The 26,995-nt window shown below is 43.2% G+C and overlaps 1 protein-coding gene and 1 long non-coding RNA gene across 6 annotated transcripts in view; one reads left to right on the forward strand and one right to left on the reverse strand.

Annotated features, from left to right (window-relative positions):
- Positions 1-25,909, reverse strand: part of LOC309645689 — a 329,294-nt gene extending 303,385 nt beyond the window's left edge. Inside the window, exon 1 of the long non-coding RNA XR_014255018.1 lies at positions 22,497-25,909. This is a non-coding gene — a long non-coding RNA (uncharacterized lncRNA). The remainder of the gene's footprint in view (positions 1-22,496) is intronic.
- The window catches only part of HS3ST4 (heparan sulfate-glucosamine 3-sulfotransferase 4), a gene marked incomplete at its 5' end in the record, with an annotated part of 575,045 nt that overhangs the window by 371,952 nt on the left and 176,098 nt on the right, over positions 1-26,995 (forward strand). The window lies entirely within an intron of this gene.

Raw genomic sequence — 26,995 nt, forward strand, 5'->3', positions numbered from 1 at the left:
GAGACTAGGTTAGAGAGGAGTGAAGCGATATGTCTTGGGTGAGTCAACAGTCAAGTCAAAAGTAATGCTGCAGGGTTCTATCAGTGTTAGCCTTCAAGCCCTCATTCTGCCTACTCTTTCGGTTTCCTTAAATATTGGCCCATAGGTGCAGTTTGAGTAAAACGTGGGCTGGTCAAACATGATTCATATCCCATGACCTTTTGCTAGTTGTGTGACCGTTGGCAAGCTACCTAATTCCTCTGAGCTCTGGTCTCTTTACAGGAATGTGATGAGGACTGAATCGGATGGGGGATGGGGCGTTGGTGGGTAGGGGGCATTGCTGGCCAGCAAACCCACTGAATTAGGCTTCTTCCCTCTCCCTTCCTCCTGCCTGGGGGAGGTATGAAGTATGTCCCTGGAGACCCTGCCTCGTTAATAGGGCTCTGTGGCCAATGATATGTTCTTCGGACCAAGGTTTCGGATCTTTTTTTAGTTTATGTTCAGGTTCTTTTCCTTTTTTTCCTCTTCCTTTCTCATTTCAGCAGAAGAGAACTCTCACTATGTGTGACAGGTGATATTCTGAAAATGACAAGGTGCCGCACTGGGGACAGAATGTGCTCTGGGTGTCTTATCTGTGTGTGCGCGGTGTTCATCTGAGTCAGTCTGTGCAGGGAGACCGGGCAGTGTGTCACCGTGAGCCTGGGACTCAGACAGCTTCCAGCCCCAGCGGAGAGAAAGGAGACATTCACCCTGACCTCCGTCGCACCAAGACTTGCAGATTCTTCTTCCTCTATGTCTCCAGTCTCTCCTGCCATCCCCACTCTCCCCAGAGTTTGTTTAACTTATATCACACTAACAACCTAACCTCTTGATTCATCTCCTGCATCCAGTCGTCCATCCTTGAACTCACTTTGCCTCTCGGCTGATGATGATATTAGTAGTCCTGATAGGATTCCGATAGTTAATATTTATTTTATGTGTCAGGAATGATCCTAAGCTCTTTGCATGTATGAACTCATACATTCGTCACAGCAAGTCTTTGTAAAACAGGTCTGATCATCCCTTTCTGCACTAATAGGCTCCCTGGGTGCTGGGGTGAGATTTCCCAAACTTCCCCAGCTTGCCTACCACCTTCGTGGTTTTCCAACAGAAAGATATCACTGTGGATGGTCTTTGTGAATCCTATCATATTGTATACCACCTGTGCCATGATTTACTCAAGGTTTTTCTGTAAATTAACTCACTTTTGAAAAAAATTACACAGATTAAGATCAGAGAAATGCACAGTGTCGTTCAAACGCAGTGTCAGTTGCCATCCCTAGAAGGTAACTGTAAGTATAAATATCATGCAGACAAAACCAAACAGCATTATTAGATCTGAACTGGGGACTGTGGACAGGGTTGCCTGCCTGAGGCTTGCATTCTTTGTGCTACAAAGGGAAGTGAATGAGAGAGAGATGTTAAAGATACAGCAACCCCAAACCAAGACTTTCTCCTTGATGCAAAAACAAGACGTCAACGAGAGTTTATAGGGGAATATTTTTCTCATACGACTCAATGCCCTTTAGTACTGTGTTCCTGTCTTCTAAAATCATCTCCTAGTCACTAAAAGCAGTCCCTCATTTTGAAAAGTACTGTATGACAAGCTCCAGTTCAGTGGGACCCTGATCTGTTGGACTGTCTCCATCTCTTTCCACTCCCACCACAGTTTTCCCCTCTACCGACTCCAGTCTCACAATTCTTCAATTTCTTACTCTTTCTCATCTCTGCCTTTGCATTGCTGTTCTCTGCGTCAGGAAGCCCTTCCAACTCCAGCTGACACACCACCACCCATTTCCTCCAGATGTTTCACCAATGTTGCCTCCTCTATAAGGTGTGTCCTAAATCCCAAAGGAGAATCAGTCAATCTCTCCTGTGGTCCCAATTTAAATGTGCCACCTCCGTTTTGGTCGTTCTACATGCTGGAAGTTCCTGAGGGAGGTATTGTTAGTTGGCCAACCCAACAGGCATCCCCACGTCTTCTAGAAGCTGAAAAGCTCAAGATGTACTTCACCAGCCTCCCCTGAACCTATTGGGGGAGGGCCTGTGACCCAGTTGCATCTAATGAGATCTTAGGACTAGTCTGTCGAGTGACTTCTAGAAAGGTGTTTTGCTTCCTGATGGTCAGGGCAAGCCTGGGAGAAGGCTCCACTAGAATGGTCCCTTACTCCTCCCTCCAGTCTTGAAGGCAAACATGGTACCTCTTTTCAGTGGTAGCCTTGTTATGGTCACATAGCAACATGCATAGGACTAATAAGTCGACAGGAGTGGAAAGATACACATGTCATTGGGAGATCACGGAGCTGCCAGACCAACCCTGGGACTGCCTACTTTCAAATTTCTTGTTAAATAAATTAGGAATGTTTTCATGGTTTTAGCCACAATTAACTAGAAGTTCTGTTACATGCAGTTGAAAACATTTCCAACAGAGTTTCTTTACTGAAACTCCACCCCTGGCTGGATTTTGAGCAATTCTAAGGTAGATGTAGAGTGTTTATCTTTAATAATCCCCTCACTCACATAGGGCTTGGAGCATGGTAGTGTTTATTATTATTATTAGCAACAAAAAACAGCTGATATTTATTCAAACTCTGTGTCTGTCTGGCTCCAGAGCCTGCATCCTTCACCCTTACGGTATAATTCTGGTGGTTGATCAAAGTGGAATGAATGAACAAATGAATGAATAACTTACCAGCAGGAGGATTTGCAGAAATTGGTTTCTATGCCAGTTTTACTTCACAACTTTATTAATATTAGGATTTTAAAAATGAGGCTCCATCGTTTGTTCTGTATTTTGGTTTGTTTTTCTTTTTTTCTAACTTCCCTTACTTGAACTCATGAAATTGTATATTCTTGAGCTTTTAGGGGGGCAATAGGGGAGAGAGTTAGGGTGGATTCAGATCCTCTTATGTGCCTCTTAGGTGTGTGGATTAATGCAACACAACCACACTGGGATGTAGCTGTTACCAGAGGAAGGATAGAGTTAGAAAGATTGAAGATGCCATCTGTGAAACTCTGGATGCCCTGTTCTGCATACTCTGTCACCTGAGTGACACCTGCTTGAGGACCCTATGATTCCCTGCTCTTGAATTTGATCTATTCCCCTTAGAAGTCAGGACAGGGACCCCGCAGTTCATCCCTGGAGTGAATGAGCTGGGTGTGTGCCTCTGTGGTATTAGAAGAAGCTCTTGGCTTCCTTGAGCCCATAAGCATTAATTCCTCCACAGCTAGTAGTTACTTTTCCTCCTCCCCTGCAGGTTCCTGGTGAAGAACCTGGGATGAAATTCATGCCTGGCCCTAAACACATTTCTCTGTTTCTGCCCCAGGATGTTCAGTGTGGCTCCATGGGGTCCCAGGGCCACGTATAGTCATCTGAGAGCAGCTCTCAGCATCTGTGGAAACTTAACCGACCCCATGGGAACTGGCAGTGCAGTATCCCACCTCCAGCTCCAGGGAGTAGTAGGAAATACTCAGCAACCATTCTTAAAATGCTCTTTCATTTCCTTCCCCTTTCTTGCCCCATTCTCACACAGAAGAGCTGCTTCAGCACCTCTCTTCCTAAACTATATAGCAGTGTTCTTCCACCCTTGCTTCCCTCAGCCTTTTCTTCTCCTCTGCCCCTTGCTTTCCTTTTTTCCGTTACAAAACTCCCCCCAGACCTGTTTGTCCAGACAGGGCCTTCCTTAGAGTTTGGGAGATGGGAAAAATGAGTTTAGCCTGCAGGGATTAGAAGTTGGGAAATACAAGCATATTAACATTGTTTTGTCTTATCCTATGTATATGTCTACTATCTACTCGTTCTGTCACTGTGTCTCTGTCTATATTCACCCCCACAGCACATGTCTATGGTAATATGGATATTAATTATGTTTCTTTTTTCTGCATGTCTCCTGTCTTTTCTTTCTTCTCTCTCTTAGTCCTGCCCCAACAAAGGAGATACTCATTTCAGTGCTCATTGCTTCTGGGGAGGGATCTAGCAGGAAGAAAACTAATGTTGCCTGCCCCACACTTTCTTTGTGGCTTTTGTGTTCAAAAGCTGAAACCCTAGATGGGGCAGGGATTTGGGATGTAAAGTAACATCACGGGAAGAGTGTGGCCTCCTCTTTACCATCCTAGAAGGAGAAGCACTCCCTTCAACGCATCTAGTTAGAGAATGAGTGAAGAGCGGTGAGGGAGAGGGAGAGATCTCTGGGTGCAAAAGAGAGGCGACCATACCTCTTGGATGCATGCAGGGGGGACCACAAGACTCTGCCAGAAAATGTCAATGTGGAACTTCTGGGCAAATGGGGTCCCAGGCAGCTTTAAAAAATTGCAGGTGCTGAGCATGATGCAGAAGTAGCAGAGAGCCTTTGAGGCAGCAGGGCAATGCTAAAACAGCCACCCTGGCTGGATAGATCACTGGAGTCCTTAGCATCTTACTGTCAAACTTCCAGCACTGTGGCATTGAATCTCAAGGTCAGGGGAAGGCATCAGGAAGAACCTTTGATTTTTTTCCCCCCACTATACTAAAGACTTAGGGTCAGAACTGAAGTTGCTTTACAGAAAGATGAAGATGATTGGTAGATAGACAGACAGACATAGATATAGACATACGTGTGTGTATGTATGTATTTGTACTTCCATGTTTGAGTGTTCCAGGTATACCTGATTCTTCATTTATTTGTTAACCTGTAAGGATATGGACATAAATATGGATAGGGTTGTATCAAGTCCCCTCAACTTGACACAGTCCTTTCTCAGGGCATCCCTTGTAGATCCACAGAGCTACTGACATCCTCTAATTACTAGAAGCAAAGAGGAGGATCGAGCACTCTTGCCCGCATCTCTGTATCTCATCATTCTCCCTTCCTCCTGTTGCTCTGTACTCTAATTTCTGTTCGGCCATCCCACACCTCCTCCATGCTTCAAGTGTGCCAGACTCGTCACACACACACAGCTTGCACACATGTTGTTACTTAAGTCTAGAACTACCTTCATCCCTCCCTTATCCATTATGTAACACGCTGTAATCCACATACCTATTTACCTGAATAATTTTTGTATATCTTTCAAGTATCACTTGAGAGGTAATTTTGTAGGAAAATTCCTTTGACAGCTCCCTTCCAGCCTTGCCATATTTTCAGACTTAAATAGTCCTAAAACACACTAGAGTCTTGATCAATATTGAGTGAATGAAAAAATGAACATCAGGACGGATCAATGAATGGATAAGTGAATAAAAAATGAATAAATGAATGGAAAGATGAGTGAGTGAAAGGATGGGTGGATGGACGTATGAATGAGTGAATGAATGATGTGTGGAATTTCTGGCCTCTCACACCTAGTGATATCTGTAGGTAAAACATATTCACTGCTCTTAACTTGCTTGGGTCCAGAGTGTCGGTCAAGCATCTTCATGTCCTTCATCTTGGTGTCAAGGAGCTGAAATAACAGGTGGAGGCATTTGCTTTTTAAAAATCAAATCTTATTTTGAGCTGCCAGAGGTCAGAGCAGTAAACCAGAGGCATAAATCACCTTTTTTTTGTTCTTATATATAAGCACTTGGCCAATCTGAATAGGGTACTTTCATTGACTTGTAGGAAGAGGTTGCCTGGCTTCACAGATCCCCAAGGGCAACAAAATGAATGACAAAAGTCATTCATGCCTTCATTCCTGTCTTCATTTGTTCCGTCAGTCTTTCATGATAGCTTGGCAATTAGGAGAAAGAACTTTGGAATTTTAATGAAATTGAGTTTGGACTCGATTTCGCCACTTAGCAGCTGTGTATCTTTGGGATAGTTACGTAGCTTCTCTCAACTTGCTCCTATATAGTGTGGGCCTCACCGTATTTAACTCTCGGGGTGGTTCCGAGCATAAAATGGGTTAATAAATGTAAAGCCTATTGCACAGCGCCTGGTAAACAAGCAGTGCTCAATAAGTGATAGCTCTTATTATAAACTCCCTAATTTATTAATTCCTCCTGTCTTCAAACACTTATTGAACTCCTGTTGACTGGCAGACCCTGAGCTGAGTAAAATATGCTTCCTACCTTTTAAGACCCCACAGTCAGTTGAGGTTGACAGACACATGGGTCAAAAATTAGTAACTGACAGATTTAATGGCAGAGTGTGGGAAGTGGTAGGACCGGGAAGGGAATGATTCACCCTCTCTGTGGGGAGATGGGGAGATGGCTAGAGAATTCTGGCCTAATTGCATAGGGAAGGTAATTTTGGGATGATAAAATGTTTTAAGCTGGGAAGTGATATGATTTTGATTTTTCCCCTAAAACTTCCTTGGCAGCATAAAGAAGGATGAAATAAAATAAAGGCAGATGGGGTGGCAGAAAAATGGATCGAGGGGCAGGTGTTAAACAGGCCAGGTATGAAATGATGAGGGTCTGCATTAAGGAAGAGGGAGGATGCAGAGCCTGGGACATATTGGGGGCTTTCAAATACTGGGAGCTCTCAAAGACTGGTCCTTGGGGCAGCAGTATCTACATCACCTGGGAACTTGTTAGAAATGCAGACTCTCAGGTGCCACCCCGGGCTTCATGTCAGCAAGATGTCCAGGTGATTCACAGGCCCATTAAGGCTTGAGGAGGACAGCAGGTTAGACCCACTAGGATATGGTGACCACCTGGGTGTGGGGAAAGTGAGGTAAGTAATTAGGAGTTAGGGTGTCCGCATAATCGAGCACACATACTGGATTCTGTTTCTTGAGAAATGGAAGAAGCTTGTATTCCTCATTAGTGATATTTTCTCCTTGATATTGATTTAGAATTAGAATTCTAAAAAGGGACACCCATGGTTTCTCCTTGAGCTCAGTGAGTTCACTTACATATCTTTGCACATCGGGGCAGATTTCATTTCTTTATCACCAAAGCCAAAGCTAAGTGTTTATGGCTGAGTTATAAATCCCCAGAACATGGATTTCCTTCTAGAAGTGCTGACTCAGCCTTAACTTTAGCAGTGCAAATGGTGCCACAATAAAGTATATATATCAAAGTTGTGGCGAGTATAAAGGTCTTTGAAAATCGAGTTGACATGGTGGTATGTTTCCAGAGATAAGGTAAGGATTTACATTCATAAATGGAACCGTGAAGCCTGAGAAGCATAATTGCCAATTTGGGGTGTTGAGATTTGGGGATCTTTTGTCCTTGAGCCTCACTGAAGACTTCCTTCTCTTTCTTTGGAAAGCAGTCTCACTTTTTAGCTTTTAATCTGGCTTTGTACACAGAGATGGAGAAGCAATTCTGAGGACCCCCTTGGTAAGTTCCCCCTGCCAAGTGCTTTTCAGGCCAATTCAATTCAACAAAACATTAGTTTTTGAATTCCTACCCTGTGCCAGGCACTTAACTGTGTACCCAGAATATGAAATGAACAAGAAATTCTGACTTCAGTGAACTCACAGTCTAGCCCCCGGGGGTAGACTTTTCATTTATTCATTCATTCAACAAATATATTTTGAGTGATTATTACGTGCCAGGCACTAAGGGTGCTGGGGTTAGAGCTGTAAACGTGAGAAAGTCATGTCCTCAAAGAGGTTATATTCCAGTGAAGGGGACAGTGAAACAAGTAAACAGATAACTATGAAATACAGTATAATACTACAGAATAAATACTGGAATAGAGGGGTCCCATGGGATCACACACAAAAAACATTTATATCTGCCAAAGAGAATCAGGAAATGAGGACAGAGGGAAGGCACTAGAACCGCACATTGATATCTAGTTGTTTACTAAGCAAATGCGTGGAGGTGTGAAAAGACAAGACTTGTTAAGTGCCAGTGTGACTGGTATCGGGGAAATGTATTTGGGGAGAGCTCCCCACGAAGGTAAAATCAAGTCAATTCCTAATGAACTGCCAAAAATGTTAGATTTCAAGCATTAGAGAAACATAATAAGATGCCTGTCGTAATAAAGACTATGCTGGAAACTGCGTGGAAGATGGCAGACATGGGATGAACCAAGACAGTCGTAGAGAGATGGAGAGGTGGAGACCTGGGGCCTGGCTCTAGCAGACGTCAGGAGGGAAGTTTGGTGAGCGGATGACTCTGGGGATGCTGGGAAAGGGAGATGAGTCAAAGGTGTCTAGGGTGACGTGGTACCTACTTTCCCAGATTAGAGGTAACATTGATCTTGCCCTTCTGGTCATTTCCTTTGGAGCCTATAGTTCTCTCTCTGACTTATTTCTTTTTCTTTTTTCTTCCTTCCTTCTTCCCTCCCTCCCTTCCTTTCTTCCCTCCTTCTCTCCCTTCCTTTCTTCCCTCCCTCCCTCCTTTCTTTCTTTCAAGAAGAGGTAATTATGCACTTGTTTATTGTCCAGTATTGCACATGAAGATTCTTCATAGGGCCAGGCACCATCTCCTCCTGTTCATGTCCAGGAACCATCTCTTTGTGTTCTTTAATGTCAAACACCCCATTTCTGGCTAGTTTTATATCCCTGACCATGAGGAAAAAAAGAGGCAATGCTGTATTTACTTCCAGTAACATGGCATTTCAGAATGTCCTTGTTTGCAAACAATATACTAGATCCCCGTGCCTATGCAGGCCCCTAATAGCATTTTCCCCAAATTTTGTTTATTTATTTATTTATTTGAAGTATAGTTGACTTAACAGATTATATTAGTTTCAGGTGTACAACATAGTAATTCGATATTTTTATAGATTACACTCCATACAGAGTTATTATAAAATCTCGTCTCTGACCTATTCCTGAAAGGCGTCCTCGCAAGCAGGGACTAAGGAAAGCTGAAGTTCATCAGTGACCCAAAGCTTCAGCCACCTGCCAGCTAGAGGCAGCTCACAGCGCACGGAGAGGAGTTGAAGGGGCAGCGCGAGAAGGACCTGGCGATGCCCGTATCCCCACAGTCAATATTTACACTCCTCCAAGTGCTGGATTAGGATTGTTCCATCGGCCTGTGGCCCCTTCCAACACGCACACCGCGCACATGTTCTGCATTGCAAAGCGCGTCTTCTTAACATTGATCTCTCAAAATCCAACAAGCCTCATTGATTTTCCTGGGACCTGGAAGAAAGACTGTGAAAAACCAAAGATGCGTACAGCTTCATCAGCCCGAAGGACATGACTTATTTTTCTCTTCCTTGAACTTTGCTTGGCTTCCTGAGGAGATAACTTATTTTTATTTCTCTCTTTATTTTGTATCAGCCTATATTAAAGTCCTATAAATACTTGGCGACTCACGAAACAGATTCATTTAATTTTCCTTTAGTTATCCTAAGTCAGAACAGATGTGTGTTTGCGATAGAAAAGGGGAGGAGGAAGATGAATCACAGGTGTGTGGGGAGAGATGAGAAACCTACTGGCATCTGTGCCAGAACATCTGACTGATTTTAGGAGTTTGGCAAACAGTATGGGTGCAGCCTGGCCGGGGCTGCTTGAACCTGGTAACATCTGCCACAGCTGAGTCCCTGGGAAGCCGAGATACCAGCTAATGGGGCAGGGAGAGGGTCAAGTTGATAGGATGATGTGTTTTCTGGCATCACTTGGCTGTAGTCCTACCTCACTGCTCAGGCCATTAACTGACTCCCTTTCTTTCTTATATGCATGAGAGAGATGGAGGAGGCGGGGGATGGGAGACCTGAGGTCAGAAATACAGCTTTGGGATTCATAGAGTCTGGAGATCAACTAGTTGGTTGATCGTCAGGGCATGATTGAGCCTGTGTTGTTTGCTGGGCCCCGTGCTGGAAGCTGGGGCTGGTGAGCCACATTCCAGATGCACATAGATAAGGCATCCCCCCCTAAGGTGAAGGTGTATATCCTTTGCATTGCCCATGAGGAATTACTGACTGTCCCATCCCAGGCATAAAGCTGGCTGGGGCATCAGGAATATGAGCCACAGTGAGGATAAGCCTTCAAGGTCAAGGAAGTAGGAGGGCAGCATCAGCTTGTTTCTACGAGTATCGAGGGGGCGTGTCTTGCCCTGGCATGGTAGAGTATGATATTCAGTGCCAGGAGTGTATTGTTATTTAAGTGCCAGGAATCACTGCACAGCAGGTGTGGAGGAGATAGCAAAAGGTATAAAAGGCAAATCCTTAGGAGAGGAGGCCCACAAGCCCCTGGGAACGCATCAAGAGTCCATCCATGTGGTCTTGGGAGACAGACTGGGGTGCCCTTTATTGAAAGGATTAAATAGAGGAAACCAGGACAGAAGTCCATTTGGCTAGCATGGTTGAGATTGTGGAGATGCTCCAGTCCGTGATACCGGCTGAGGCTGATGGCATTACCATCAGGATTTCATCAGGGTGCGGAGACCAGCAGAGCATCTCAAATCCCCACCAAGTCACTGGGGATGTTGTTGGCCTGCAGATCCTGGTTCAGTAAGTCTGGGGTGGGGACCGAGATTCTGCATTTCTGACAAGCTCCCAGGTGGTCTGCAGACCACGCTTTGAGAAGCAAGGGAGTAGAGGAGCCTTATCAGACTGGATGCAGCTGGGGGGCAGCAGGGAACACAGCCTGCTGTCTCCAGATGGACATATGTCACCTGGGAAGCAACCGGAATGTTTAACCGAGACTCAGTATGTTTTTACCCTCCATACCTCATCCAGCTGTCCGAACAGCCCACTAGCTTTTATCAGGGGAGAAAAAGTGACTTACCTGCCTCATTTGACAAAGTCCCTTAGCTCGAGAGGGTCAATGCAAGTTCAGATATCAAGAGGCATGTGAATGTGTCAATCAGACACAGCTGATGCAACAAAGGCTTGAACCCTGACTCTGCTATTTAGCGCTGCTGGGACCCTGGACTGACCATCACTTCTCAGCCTCGATAGTGTCATCTGTAAAATGGGATCTTATGTGGATTAAAGGACACAAACCACATAAAGGATTTTTGCACAGGATTTATATGCTACAAACATTAGCTATTGCTCAAGGGTTGGCAGTCTTTTCCTGAAAAAAGCCTGATAGTATTTTTAGGCTTGAGGGCCCATGATCTCTGTTGCAGCTACTCAGCCCTGCTGTTTTTATCATGAAAGCAGCATAAGCAATAAGTAAACGAGGGCTTCCCTGGTGGCACAGTGGTTAAGAATCTGCCTGCCAATGCAGGGGACATGGGTTCGAGCCCTGGTCCAGGAAGATCCCACATGCAGCAGAGTAACTAAGCCGGGGCGCCACAACTACTGGGCCTGCGCTCTAGAGCCCATGAGCCACAACTACTGAGCCCGTGTGCCACAACTACTGAAGCCTATGTGCCTAGAGCCCGTGCTCTGCAACAAGAGAAGCCACCGCAATGAGAAGCCCACGTGCTGCAACAAAGAGTAGCCTCCGCTCGCCACAACTACAGAAAGCCTGCATGCAGCAACGAAGACCCAATGCAGCCAAAAATAAATAAATTAATTAAAAAAAAAAAAGTAAACGAACAGGTGTGGCCATTTTCCAGGAAAATTCCATTTGCAAAAGCGGCCACACTGGCCCCCAGGCCGTAGTTTGCTGACCCCTGATATGGAGCATTATTATAACATTCTTACTAAGAAGGAGGCACAGCAAGAGGTCCAATGAAAAACCCCAGCAAGGAGTTTAGATAAGGCTCCATGCTCTTTGTTGAACTCACATACAAATTGCAAACGATGCCCAGACTTGCCCAGTCTGCATGCCTTATCTCACCAGAATGGAGAATAAAACAAAATAATTGTAGATAACTTAATGCCTGGTAATAATATTGGGCTCTTTGATAATGGAGCTGTTAGGGCCAATGAATAGTGAGTGCAGTTTAATGTATTGAGAAATATGAAGACATTCTCTCTGAGGCCCCAGAAATTACAGAATGAATCTCTGTGAGACAGAGTAACCCAGATAAGTGTTATCAGTCAGGGGAGGCTGCTCCGTCCCGCGTGCTTTCCATGCCGATAGCTTCTTAAAGAATCATGAAATCCGATTCCCTAGAAAACACCTCCCATTTACTTAGGGGGCATGCGGAAATGGGGGTCACCACAGTAGACTGGAGGAGGTGGTGGGAAGGTCTGAGTGCCCTGGAGATGGCTTTATGGGCAGGTGGGGCATCTTAGGGCTGGCTCAGGTGGAGCTTGCCTGGGAGCTCTCTCCTCCTCGTACCCATCTCCTGCTCCCAACCCCTGGCAGGGTCCAGAGAAGAAGGACAGGTTTTGGTTTTGTTCTGTTTTTTGTCTATTTTATTTAGCTCTGTGGCCCCAGGACTTGGCACGGAGAAGGACTCAAAATAAATATACTGAGTGAATGAATGAGTGAATGAGTGAGGGATGGCCACCTGTCTAAATGCAGCAGGAAACAGGTGAAAGATGGGTCTTGGGAAAAGCACGGTCTAGCCTTCTAAGGAGCCTGGGAAGGGTGTCTAGGCCTTGGCTAAGAGGGCTGTTGATTGAGAAGGTCTCAAGTCCAGCTGGGAAAGCAAGCACTAGTCAAGCAAAGAAGATAAGGCCCATCAGAAGGGGGCAGAAGTGTGTGTAGAGAGGACTCTAATTAAGGGATTATCCGGGCCCCTGGGGTAGAAATGCTGTGAACTAATCAGTCACACCCTCTGTATCTTAGGGTCTTTGCTGTTTCCTCTCATCCCGGAAGACTTTTACTCCACTTTTCCTGGCTAACTCCCATTCACCCTTAACCCCTAAGCTAAAATGTCACTCTTTCAGGAAGGAGACTACGTTAGCAGGAGCACCACGCCCGCCCCATGTCACACCTGCTCCCCTCGCATCCCAAACTTCCTATTTGGTAGAACCCACCACCCTGGGATGACATGTTCATTTCTGCTTTCCTCCCCAGAATATCAGCCCCAGTAAATAGGGACCAGGTGTGTTTTTCTTTCTTCCTCCCTCCCTCCCTGCCTCCCTCCCTCCCTCCCTCCCTCCCTTCCTTCCTTTCTTTGTCTTTTTTTCTTTTTTCCATTTCCAGGGCTCTTTATTCCTTTGCTTGGGATTTGCACAGTTTCCCAGCTCTGTAGGTCTATAGTTTTCATCAAATTTGGAAAAGTTTCAGCTATTATTTTTTCAAGTATTTTTCTGTCCACCTGATTTTGGGAACTACAGTTATGTGTATATTAGGTTACTTGACGTTGACCCATAGGTCATTGATTTTTTAAAAATTCCTTTTTCTCTCTTTGTGTTTCATTTTGCAGTGTCTATTCCTATGCCTTCAAGTTCACTAATACTTTCTTCTGTGATATCAAATCTTCGATTAATCCAATCCAGTATAATTTTGATCTTAGACATTGTAGTTTTCATTGCTAGAAATTTGATTTATATTTTTATATCTTCCATGTCTCTACTTAATTTTCGAATATTTGAGTATTTAAAACATTGTTTATCTTAGGGCTACTGAAGCAAGACTCTCTGAGTACTCTACCCAGTACTCCGTAATTGTGAAGTTTTCTGGTCTAGCTGATGGGACGGGCACTATTTTGACCTTGATTGCTATAGAAGGTTCCAGCTAGTCCTTTCAAATGGTTCCCTCCCTCACCTCAGGTCTGTTGGTTTCTCACATGCATGTGCTGATCGGTACTCTGCTAAACACTGGCGTGAGCCCTCTTCAGGTGTGTTTTCTTTAACATTGTATCTCCACTGCCAGACAAAGGGCTTGGCACACAGTAAGCTTCAGTGGGATTTTTTAGGATGGGTCCTGGCTCTTCTTGATTCTAAGAACTACTGGATGGGGAGTGTTATCATACCCCCGAGGCTGGTCCTGGACCTACGCTGGGCTCAGCTGTCTGGAGAAGGATGCAGGGTTTCCATCTGGCAGGGATGGAGGAAGCATGGATAAATAGGCTGTTCATTTGTTTAGCTGTAAATATTGAGTGTCTGCTATGTGTCTCTTCTATTTTGATGCCAGTGATACAAAGATAAATAAAATAGCATCCTTCTCCAGATCAGGGTCACAAAGCAGAGAGAAAGACAGACGCACAAACAGACGATTGCTGTATAGCCAGCGATCTGGGTGTATGGGGCTATTTAGGAGGTCCTGGGAGTATGGAGATGGGGCTGGCAGCTCACATTGCCTACAGCAGTTCCCTTGCACTTTAATGTGCGTGCAGAGCGCCTGGGATCTTTCTGAAAGGCAGATTCTGGTTCACGAGGTCTGGGATGAGGGCCTGAGATTCTGGTTTTCTAATAAACCCCAAGGTGATGCTGACGCTCTTGGTCCACAAACTTTGGTGGAAAGTGTTTTCCGAAAAGGTGAAGCAGGTGGTGCCGTGGGGCCTTGAGGGATGCATGGAGTTTTGCAAGATGGAGAAAGATCTTGGAGAAAGAAAAGATCCCCAGGCTGAGAGAAAGTGGTGTGCAAAGGCACAGGGCGAGGTGCAAGTTCAAGGCTGGCCTGGGAGATGGTGGGAAGTCCAGCGCCATTGGCTCTTGGTGGGGTAGGAGGTGAGAAGGAGAAGGTAGCCAATCCGGGTCATGGAGTTTCTTGCATATGGTGCTTAGGGCTTCAGACCATCCTGTAAGGGGCAATGAGCTGTGGAGTCTCATTCAGGAAGTAATCTAAAGGAGTGTGTTTTATTTTTTAATTTTTATTTATTTATTTATTTATTAATTTATTAATTTATTTTTATTTATTTTTGGCTGTGTTGGGTCTTCGTTTCTGTGCGAGGGCTTTCTCTAGTTGCGGCGAGCGGGGGCCACTCTTCATCGCGGTGCGCGGGCCTCTCACTATCGCGGCCTCTCTTGTTGCGGAGCACAGGCTCCAGACGCGCAGGCTCAGTAGCTGTGGCTCACGGGCCCAGCTGCTCCGCGGCATGTGGGATCCTCCCAGACCAGGGCTCGAACCCATGTCCCCTGCATTGGCAGGCAGATTCTCAACCACTGCGCCGCCAGGGAAGCCCAGGAGTGTGTTTTAGAAAGACCATTTTATTGACAGGCTGGTAGTAATTTGCTTTTTCGATGATAATTTTTTAAAAAATTCAAAAACAGAGACACTTCCTTAAAGCCAGGTCTCTTGATTTGGGCACTGTTGACATTATACCCAGGTAATTCTTTCTTGTGGGAGGCTGTCCTGTGCATTGTGGGATATTTATTAGCATCTCTCCACGAGATGCCAGGAGCACCCTTCCCCGTTGTGACAACCAAAAAATGACCCCAGACGTTGTCAGATGGCTGCTGGGCTGCAAAATAACCCGTGCTTGAGAACCACTGCTCTACAGCACGACATGTTTCATTCTTCTTTGTATTGCGTTCGTGGAAGCCCAGATCCTTCAAATATTCAGTAGCCCTGCAAGATTCCTGGAAGAGGTTCTGTGAAGAGCTTCACCTCTGAGCCAGATCGATCGCTTTGCTGCTCCTCTGAAGCAACAGCGAGGCGAGGAGAGCCTGGCCTGGAGTGAGAAGCACAAACGCACCTGCTTCTAAATTCTGTTTTAAAATTTGCCTCTTCCCTCCATTTCTCGGCCCTTTGCCTCTTCTTGATGCACAAGGAATTGTCGAGGAAAATACAGTCATGTCATGAAAATTTCAAGTGCTTAACATCTGTGGATGTGTTTGGAGTTCTAAGAATACTTTAAAGGTAACGTAATACCCAAAGTAGACTCCCACAGATGATATGGAACTTCTAGTAATTTCCTGCCCATCGTAATATCAGATCAGGCTGGCTGATTTTTATACAACCTGAGCTGATGTCTCCTGATCTTTCTACCTTTAAATTTTCCTGGTGATTATGCATAAACATAGAATGCCAGGTTAGGGAATATTATTGTGAAAAACACAAATGAACAAAAAAAGCTTATACTTTCTCAATATTTATTGTCTAGGAGTGTAGGGAGAGAGGCAGCGTGGCACAGTGTTAGATAGCTTGGAATCCAGCTTCAAATAGGCTAGGGTTCAAGTCAGAGTTCTGGCGTCATTACTAAGATTGAGCAAGCTATTTAACCTCTCCAGGACTCAGTTCCACCATCTGGAAGAAAAAGGGTTTGTGAGGATTAAATGAAAGTATGGTATGTTAGAGGCTTAGCTGGGTGCCTTGGCGTGTTAAAAAAAAAAAAGGAAAGTTATTAGTGTCGGTTTTTAGGATAAACATCATGGTGATGTTTACTTCCTTGAGGCAGGAAGGAGGAAAAGTGGAAATATCATTCATTATGGGTCTGTTATAGGCCAGACAACCACAGAACACGTGATCACCTGACCAGTGGTACAGAGAGACAAATCTCCTGGCAGCACATAGCTCATTCGTAGCAGAGGAAGAACTCAGATCAAGATGTGATTCCAAAACGCATGTTCCTTCAACAGTATCATGATGTGCGCTGAGATATGGCCATGGCAGCTCAAGAAGAAAGTGATTGGCTGTTTGACGCTCTGTGGGGCAGCGCAAACTCTGAAACGAACAGGTGTCTTGGTGTAGTACATCCTTTGTTGTTGCTATGGTGTTCTTTGAATCCATTCTTCAATGTGGGTACCGCTGCTTTTCATCATTGGCCAATTTTATGATCTCGGGCAAGTTAAGCTACTTGAACCTCCATTTCTACATCTCTAAAAAGAGATAACGATCCCTCCTAGGTAGGGATTAAATGAGCTGGGAAGATGCCTCGCTAGGTTCTGGCACATAGCAGGGGCTCAGTAAACATGCAGCCTATTTTACTTACTTATTTATTTTGACCACACCGTGGGGCATGTGGGATCTTGATCCCCGGCCAGGGATCAAACCGGCGGCCCCTGCTTTGGAAGCATGGAGTCTTAACCACTGTCCTGCCAGGGAAATCCCAAGCATGCAGTCTATTATCACGCTTTCTAAACGCACCAGGCTGTGAATTGGACAGGAGGGCCATAGATGGGCTACGCAGACTGAATCCATGTGGGTTACTCTCACATGTGCACTGGGGAGTCATGGAGGTGAGCTTTTTGGACGACTATGAGTATCCTTACGCTGCCCATACCCACAGACCAGGTTTGGGCATCCCCTCCCCATCATTGTACAGCTTAGCTTTAACCATTGCTGTACCTATGATCTAGGTATTTGACATCGTTGGGTGAAAACAGACCTTCTATAATCTACAGCTGTTTTCTTCTGCTGCCTAAACCTTCAAGTAATGAACATCACCTTTATTGATGAACTTCAGATGCCTTTCCAAAGATAAAACAAACAGGTAAGAAACGGAAACTCGTTCAGGGAAAAAACAAAACAAAACAAAAAACCCTTTGCCCTAGGCCATAAATGTATTGATTCACCCCAAACATGCTTACTTTAAGATCTCCAAACCTTATGATCAGGTCAAAGCATCTTTTTGAGATAGATGGTTAGGAGCATTAACTATGGACTGGGGAGCTACCATCAACTTTTGTTTTGATCTTTCTTCAGACAAATAATAATAGCAATTCAATTCAACACACATTCATTGCCCAGTAACTTTATACCAGGTGCTGATGATACAAATATGGGTAGAATAACCTTTCTCTCCTGAAGAATGAAAATGTAATAAAATGGTATGCTAGCTCATGGTTTTATTTGGTCTATCAAGTAATACGTGTCCAAAGAAGGGCAAATATCATTGTCATCACATTACAGATGAGGAAGCCGACCCTCGGCATATTATAAAGTAGATGACATTCATTCATTCACTCATTTAGCCAGTATTTATTGGATATTTATTCTATGCCAAGCACTAGATAGATATCCAGAGATGAATACCATTAGATAATGGACTTTTAAGGAGTTCACAGCCTGTGTGAGGAGAGATGGCCCTAACCTGTTCAGTACACGTGTGCAGAATTAGAAATTGTAGGGAGTGCCACGAAGGAGCACATGACAAGGGCAATTTAGACGGGGGCTGGTGATGAGGCTAATGGAAGTGACATTTGACCGAAATCTGCAAGATGAGTAGGGGCAGCTTGGTAAAGAAGGAGGACTTTTTCATGACAGAGGGAAGGCACTGAGGCAGAAAAGAACCAGGCTCAGTTAAGGAACGAAAATAAAGCCCATGTGGATGGATGCTAGTGTGCTCAGTGGGGAGAAAAGTGCAAGAGGAGGCTGGTGTAGGAGTGCCATGCTAAATGCCCACAGAGGCTAGGTGGGTGATGTATTTGTGTGCAGTGAGCCAGCCAGGGATTTAAAAACTGGAACGGGCATGGGCTTCCTAGAGTAATCCTTCACCCTGGGGGAATAGGGGCCCCGTGTTAACAGATCTTTCCATTTTTTTCGTAGGAACTTCCATGATTGGTAAAGGTTGGCAATGCATTTTGAAAGTTATCATGCTGGAACTAACTAGAGAAGATGGGACGTGTTTGGGGGTTGGGGAGACATGAAGAATTCTGTTTGGATATGTTAAGTGTGAGATGTCTAGTAGACATGCAGATAGAGTGGTTGAGAAAGCACTTGTAGGTATTAGCCTGAGCTCAGGGCATCAGTTAATTTGGGGTGTCATTGGCAATAACTGGTTTTGCAAGTCATGGGACTTAGGGCATCACTTAGGGAGATCATGTGGAGTGAGAATCAGTCCAGGCCTGAGCCCTGGCAAATTCTAACTTGGTAGGAAGAATATGAGGACCTAGGTTAGGAGAAAGAGTGGCCAAATGATTTGGCGGGGGGGAATAGGAAAGCTGGTGCCACCAAAGTTGAGAAGGGCTAGTGTTCAAAATGATGGCATAGCCACTTGTGCCTGAAGGCTGCTGGGAGGTGTGAGAAGGTGAGACCCTAAATGTATCCTGAGGATTTGGCAATCATTTTAGAGGAGTGATAAGGAAATAATCCCTATCTGAGGGGGTTGAAAAATGAAAGGGAAGAAAGGAATTAAATTCAGTCTATAAATAAGTCTTCCAAGAAACTTGTCTAACCAAGGGACCCAAGAAAAAGGCCCAGTTTCTCCTCAGTAACTATCAGTGAAGCCAGGGGCTAAGCATCTATAAAGCAGAGAGTGTGGATTGAAGTCTTCTTCCTCATGTGACTATGGAATCTGTGCTTCTTTCCACCCTGTTCATCTTTGATTTCCCTCAAAAGCCCTTGTTTTCCTTTTTTCTTAATTAAAAAAAAGTTTTATTGAAGTATAGCTGATTTACAATGTTGTATTAGTTCCTGGGGTACAGCAAAGTGATTCAGATATATATGAGTGTGTGTGTGTGTGTGTGTGTGTGTGTGTGTATATATATATATTCTTTTTCATATTCTTTTCCACTATGGTTTATCACAAGATATTGAATATAGTTCCCTGTGCTATACAATAAGACCTTGTTGTTTATCCATTCTCTATATAGCTTGTATCTGCTAGCCCCAAACTCCCAATCCATCCCCCCCACTCCCTCCCCCTTGGCAACCACAAGTCTGTTCTCTATGTCTGTGAGTCTGTTTCTGTTTTGTAGATAAGTTCATTTGCACCATATTTTAGATTCCACATATAAGTGATGTCATATGGTATTTGTCTTTCTCTTTCTGACTTACTTTACTTACTGTGACAATCTCTAGGTCCATCCCATGTTGCTGCAAATGGCACGATTTCATTCTTTTTTATGGCCGAGTAATATTCCGTTGTATATATGTACCACATCTTCTTTATCCATTCATCTTTTGATGGGCATTTAGGTTGCTTCCATGTCTTGGCTATTGTAAATAGTGCTGCTATGAATATAGGGATGCATGTATCTTTTCGAATTGTAGTTTTGTCCGGATATATGACCAGGAGTGGAATTGCTAGATCATATGGTAGCTCTATTTGAGGAACCTCCATACTGTTCTCCATAGTGACTGCACCAATTTACATTCCCACCAGTAGTGTAGGAGGGTTCCCTTTCTTCACACCCTCTCCAGCATTTGTTATTTGTAGGCAAGTCAATGAATCTTAGCTTTTGCTTCTATTACCCTGGACACTACTGATGAATTTCCCTCTTCTCTCTAAGTTTTGACTTATACATGGCCACGCAAGCCTATGCCTTTGGTTGCCTTGTGGCTTTTGCTGTCTCGTGGCTTCTTCCCACTGCCTTCTTTATTTGTATTTTTGGCCTTTCTCTTATCTGCTAACTGGCTGTCTCTAAATATTGCAACTCCTCAAGAGAGGACTGTTTATTCAACAAATATTTATTGAGCAATTACTGTGGCCTGGCACTCTTCTGCGCATGTTGTGGGTATCTGAGCATCCTTGCCATGGCAGAGGTAGCAGCCGTTAAGCAAAATGCTTGCAACCAGTCCCAGGCACCAGCAACATCAGCATCACCACAGGGGAGCTTGTTAGAAATGCAAATTGATGGGCTACGTGCTGACCTACTGAATTCCAATCTCAGAGCATGCGTCCTAGAAAACTGTATTTAACAAGTTTTCTGGGTGATTCTTTTGTACATTAAAATTTTTTTTTAATTTTTTTTATTTTTTATTTTTTATTTTTATTTTTTTGGCAAGTATCAAAGCATAATGAATTTACTAACAAATGACATTCTGTACCATACATGAAATATTATGAAAGTGAATTTTGCCCACTCTATTTTAGTGAATACTGTTAACCAAAAAACACGATAGAAGGTGATTTTGAATGAATTCCTAGCCAATACATACAGACAGAGAAGATATATCAGTAAAAATGCATAACAAGCAACAAAATGCAGTAAATGTGAATGTATAGGTAGCCCCAATATATATAGACAAGTATTTCAGTGAAAACTGGTACAAAGCAGACAGCAAAATAATAAGTGTAAAAGAATTTCATTATTGTGCTCATTCATATTTTTACCCAGCAAGTAACAGGTATTAAGCCTAGTAGAAATATATATTTCAATGAATATAACTATATAATAAGCAGAAAGGAAGCTTAAAAAGTATCAAGAAGGTTTTGTTCTTTGTTTTTTGTTTTTTCACACACACACACTGTATTTTATTTTTACAAGAGATAAATAGACCGACACCAAGCATTGTAAATGGATAACCACAACAAAAGCAACAATGATTGCATGTACATTAAAATTTAAGAACTACTGCCATATAGAATAGCTGCCCTGGGCTGGGTCTCACCCTGGTCCACTCAGCTATGGCAGAAGGCCAGGGCCATCAGTCAGTTTTCCTCTGAAGGGCCCATTGGAGTGGTGGCATCTAGAATATAATATAAACTTTTTTGATAGAAACACAATTGCTTGATGACCATAGCAGCCACCCTTACAAATTAGGTTTTCTGACTCTACTACATCAAGTTCACCAAGCTTGTTTTTATTGCTCTTGCTTCTTCCATTTTTTTCCACCACTGTTGCACAAATCCATACGCTGAATGAATTTCAAACAAGGCATTATAGGGTGACACTCTTCAAATTCCAGTTTACTCTTCTCTGGAATTTCTTTTGAGGAGGTGGCAGGGGTTTTTGAGAGCTTTTTGAGTCTGGAGGAAAAGCTGATGTTAGTTGGAAGGAAGATACAATACTCAAGGCTATATTCTGCCTTCATATTAAACAAAGTTATTAAATATCTGCTCTCAGCCAAGCTTGCCTGATTCTTTCCTGTTTCCCTATGTCCATGCTTGAAAGCTCAGGGGTGGCTCTTCTATAATTCTGGTGCCTGAAACCTAAGATATCTAGCAAAGAGAAAGATATTTTGGAAGAATAGTAATGAATAGATTTCTACAGTACTATCAAGTTTGGGGATTTTTTGTTTGTTTTGGGAATGAGACTTCAGACATGCTTTATGTACCTGCAACTTCTGCCTCTGTGTTTTTTCTAAAAAAAAAAATATGTAAGTATGTATGTGTGTATGTGTGTGTGTTGTGTGTGTGTGTGTATACATATATATATATATGAATGATAGTCAAAGACAGCCTAGAATTCAGGAAATAAACATTGATTACAGGTACAGTCACTATGGAAATCCTCAAAATATTAAAAATAGAACTACCATATGATCCAGCAATTCCACTTCTGGGAATATATCCAAAGAGAATGAAAACACTAATTCAAAAAGATACCTGAACTCTCATGTTTATAGCAGCATTATTTACAATGGCCGAGACATGAACCAACCTAAGTGGTTGACGGATGAATGGATAAAGAAGATGTGGTGTATATATATATATTCCATGTATATATATACATATACGTATATATAAAAGGGAATATTATTCAGGCATAAAAATGAGGAAATCCTACTATTTGAGACAACATGGATGGCATTGAAGACCTTATGCTAAGTGAAATAAGTCAGACAGAGAAAGATAAATACTACATGATATCACTTAGGCATGGAATCTTTTTTTTTTTTTTTGGCTTTTTTTTTTTTAAATATCTTTATTGGAGTATAATTGCTTTACAATAGTGTGTTAGTTTCTGCTTTATAACAAAGTGAATCAGTTATACATATATATATATCCCCATATCTCTTGCCTCTTGAGTCTCCCTCCCTCCTACCCTCCCTATCCCACCCCTCTAGGTGGTCACAAAGCACAGAGCTTATCTCCCTGTGCTATGTGGCTGCTTCCTACTAGCTATCTGTTTTACGTTTGGTAGTGTATATATGTCCATGCCACTCTCTCACTGTGTCCCAGCTTACCCTTCCCCCTCCCCGTATCCTCAAGTCCATTCTCTAGTAAGTCTGTTTCTTTATTCCTGTCTTGCCCCTAGGTTCTTCATGACCATTTTTTTTTCTTTTTTTTTACATTCCATATATATGTGTTAGCATACGGTATTTGTTTTTCTCTTTCTGACTTACTTCACTCTGTATGACAGTCTCTAGGTCCATCCACCTCACTACAAATAACTCAATTTCGTTTCTTTTTATGGCCGATTAATAATCCATTGTATATATGTGCCATATCTTCTTTATCCATTCATCTGTCGATGGACACTTAGGTTGCTTCCATGTCCTGGCTATTGTAAATAGAGCTGCAATGAACATTTTGGTACATGACTCTTTTTGAATTATGGTTTTCTCAGGGTATATGCCCAGTAGTGGGATTGCTGGGTCGTATGGTAGTTCCATTTTTAGTTTTTTGAGGAACCTCCATACTGTTCTCCATAGTGGCTGTATCAATTTACATTCCCACCAACAGTGCAAGAGGGTTCCCTTTTCTCCACACCCTCTCCAGCATTTATTCTTTGTAGATTTTTTGATGATGGCCATTCTGACCGGTGTGAGATGATATCTCATTGTAGTTTTGATTTGAGTTTCTCTAATGATTAATGATGTTGAGCATTCTTTCATGTGTTTGTTGGCAATCTGTATATCTTCTTTGGAGAAATGTCTATTTAGGTCTTCTGCCCATTTTTGGATTGGGTTGTTGTTTTCTGGATATTGAGCTGCATGAGCTGCTTGTAAATTTTGGAGATTAATCCTTTGTCAGTTGCTTCATTTGCAAATATTTTCTCCCATTCTGAGGGTTGTCTTTTCGTCTTGTTTATGGTTTCCTTTGCTGTGCAAAAGCTTTGAAGTTTCATTAGGTCCCATTTGTTTATTTTTGTTTTATTTCCATTTCTCTAGGAGGTGGGTCAAAAAGGATCTTAGTGCGATTTATGTCATAGAGTGTTCTGCCTATGTTTTCCTCTAAGGGTTTGATAGTGTCTGGCCTTACATTTAGGTCTTTAATCCATTTTGAGTTTATTTTTGTATGTGGTGTCAGGGAGCGTTCTAATTTCATTCTTTTGCATGTAGCTGTCCAGTTTTCCCAGCACCACTTATTGAAGAGGATGTCTTTTCTCCACTGTATATTCTTGCCTCCTTTATCAAAGATAAGGTGACCATATGTGTGTGGGTTTATCTCTGGGCTCTCTATCCTGTTCCATTGATCTATATTTCTGTTCCTGTGCCAGTACCATACTGTCTTGATTACTGTAGCTTTGTAATATAGTCTGAAGTCAGGGAGCCTGATTCCTCCAGCTCCATTTTTCTTTCTCAAGATTGCTTTGGCTATTCGGGGTCTTTTGTGTTTCCATACAAATTGTGAAATTTTTTGTTCTAGTTCTGTGAAAAATGCCATTGGTAGTTTGATAGGGATTGCACTGAATCTGTAGATTGCTTTGGGTAGTAGAGTCATTTTCAGAATGTTGATTCTTCCAATCCAAGAACATGGTATATCTCTCCATCTGTTTATATCATCTTTAATTTCTTTCATCAGTGTCTTATAATTTTCTGCATACAGGTCTTTTGTCTCCTTAGGTAGCTTTATTCCTAGGTATTTTATTCTTTTTGTTGCAATTATCTGTGGAATCTTAAAAAACAACAATAACAGCAACAACACCTCATACAAAAAGAGGTCAGACTTGTGGTTATCAAAGTTGGGGATGGGGGGATTGGAGGAAGGTAGTCAAAAGGTATAGATTTTCAGTTATACTTAAGTACCAGGGATGTCATATCTAACATGATGACAGCAGCTGACACTGCTGTATGATGTATAGGAAAGTTAAGAGAGTAAATCCTGAGAGTTCTCATCACAAGGAGGCAATTTCTTTTTCTTTTCTCCTTTCTTTTCTTTTTATTGTATCTATATGAGGAGATGGATGTTAGCAGAACCTACTGTGGTAAGCATTTCACAATGTCTGTAAATCAAACCATCATGCTGTACACCTTAAATATATACAGTGGTGTGTGCCAATTATTTCTCAATAAAACTGGGGGAAAAAAACCCCAAAGTTGATTCCAGGCTATGATTCCCTCTCACTGCCTCCACAGAAGGATCTGATATGCCGCTCTAGCTTTCAATCCCGTTCATGAATTGACTGATTGATTTCTTTATTCAGTAAGTAGCTATTTATTGAGCTGGAGCTTGAGGCATTGGTGGGGGGCTCCGTGGGCTACAGCATCCATCATGCTTAAGTAGATCCCACTGGCTTTCTGTGGAATGTGACTCTGGGCACTCCCATTGGAACATCTCATCCATACTCATGGCTTCAGCTTTGAAACAACAATGACTTAAAATGTTTCCTTTTTAAGGTTTACTCCTCCAAGCTTCAGACATCAATATGTAGATGCTTACTTGACATCTTCACTTGGCTATTTCACATTCACCTCACATGCAAAGTGCCCAGAGACGAAACTTATCACCTCCCCACGCAACTTAGTTTTCTTCTAGTGCTTGTCTCTGTTAAATGACATGACCAGCCATCTCATTGTTCAGTCCAAAATCTGAGAGTAATCTCTGAGCTGCTTGCTTTTTTATTCCAAATAGTCAGTCTGTCACTAAGTCCTGTCAGTTCTACCCCTTAAGCATCCCTTTAAGTCTATCAGCTTCTCTCTCTATCCACTGGCACCACTCTTATTAAAGATACGATCCTTTCCCATTTTGAGGATAACAACAGCCTTCTGTCTTCCTCCTCAACCCTCTGAGGCTCTTTACCAGTTCATTCTTCACCCTCCACCCACGGGACCTTTCAAAAATCTAAAAGTGATATTACCTCGCTAACAATCAAGTACTTCCCATTACCCGCAGGATAATAACTAGTATCTAATAACAACTATCACAGCGTTTTGTACTAGACACTGCTCTGTGTTTTACATATTTCAACCCATTTTCCTGTATCACCCCCTTTAAGCAAAACTAAAGTTGTTGCAATGGCCGTAAAGTCCTGCGACGATAACCCCTACTTGCCTCTCCTGGCTTGTCTCTCTATTTATGATTTCCGCACTACAACCTTTCCCTCTTTTATAAAATGCATTCCCTTCTCAGGTTGAACTTGAGGTGGACTTGCTTCTGGAAACAGTCACATGAATTCTGTATGGGTGCCCAGACTTGATGAGCAGCTAACCTCTACCATCTTGGGTAATGAACATCAAGATCCGTGGTCTGGCAGGAGAGAAGGATTCTGGTGTCAATTTTGCTTTGTGATTTGGGCCAACCACTCTCTGACTCAGTTAGGACACTGTGGTTACAAGTGAAAGGAATCTATTTCCAACTTGTGTAAGCAAAATATAGGAATTTACTGGAAGCATCCAGAGCATTTAATAAATCCCAAGGGTGTCATAAAGTGAACCCAGTCTCACAGAGGACTAGACTTGGAAACCAGAAAGCTGTCAGAATGGAGGGGAAAGGTCAACTCCATCACTCTCTCCAGAGCAGATGTCAATTCCACATGGATGCAGGTCCACTGACCAGCCCAGAGCAATGCACGTTCCTCAGTTGTGTTCTAAAACCTTTGGAGAGATTATGTAAATGGCCCAGCTGGGGCCAGGGATCCAGTCACCCTAGGTCTGGAGGGTGGGGTCAGAGACTATAACCCCGTCTGCTATGTTGGCAGGTGGGACAGCAGAGGGGAAACTGTGGCCTGGGTAGAAATCTTGAAAGGTGCTGCTTTGGCCTCAGCTTTCTCATCTTTAAAAGCTTTCTGATCGCCTTGATTTCTCCCAGCTCAAAGCTGGCTGTCACACATTTCACTGTGGTGCTCTTGAAACAGAAACCGAATGCCGCCCAAACTCTGAAGATCTGGGGATTAAGCAGAGAAACCTCTTGTGCCATTTCCGAAAAGAAGCTACAAATCCCCTAAGTACCAGTGAAGGGGAAGCTTCAGCTGGGGAAACAGCAGAGAAATCAAGCACTTCGCTCTGTTATCCTGTCCTGTGAGGGGACTTCTGGTTTCAGTCAGTGAGCACGTATTTTTTTTGGCAAAGCCAAAGCCCACCATTTGCGTGGGAGACAGAAGGCGAAACAGCAGATACCAGGCATTTCTGAGGGTGGGGTAATACGGCTGTATCCTGGGGAAGCCCCCTGCCCCACAGTTCAACACTAGGTGGGATACCTCATCCCGCCTTTTCACGCATCTCTCCCTCCACCTGCCATGTTGCTGGTCCCTGATCAGCTGAGTTCTGCCCACTCTCTGCCTTTGCTTGTATGCCAGGACCTGGGGGAAAACCAAATCCTCTCTTTATAGTGAATCCTACCCAACCTGCAGACTTAGCTTACATGGTGTTTTCTCTGTGAACTCTTTTTAAAAAAAACAATCTATTGAGATATGATTTACTAAAATTCACTTAAGTATACAACTCAATGGTTTTTAGCAAATTTACATAGTTGTGCAACCATCACCACAGTCCAACTTAGAACATTTCCTTCTCCCCAAAAAAGATCTTTCGTGCCCTTTTGTATCAATCCCCATTCCTACCCTCAACCCCAGGCAACCACTAATCTACTCTCTGCTTCTATAGA

Source organism: Balaenoptera physalus (assembly GCF_965194825.1).
Source record: "Balaenoptera physalus genome assembly, chromosome: 16".
In the NCBI taxonomy this organism is placed as follows: domain Eukaryota; kingdom Metazoa; phylum Chordata; class Mammalia; order Artiodactyla; family Balaenopteridae; genus Balaenoptera; species Balaenoptera physalus.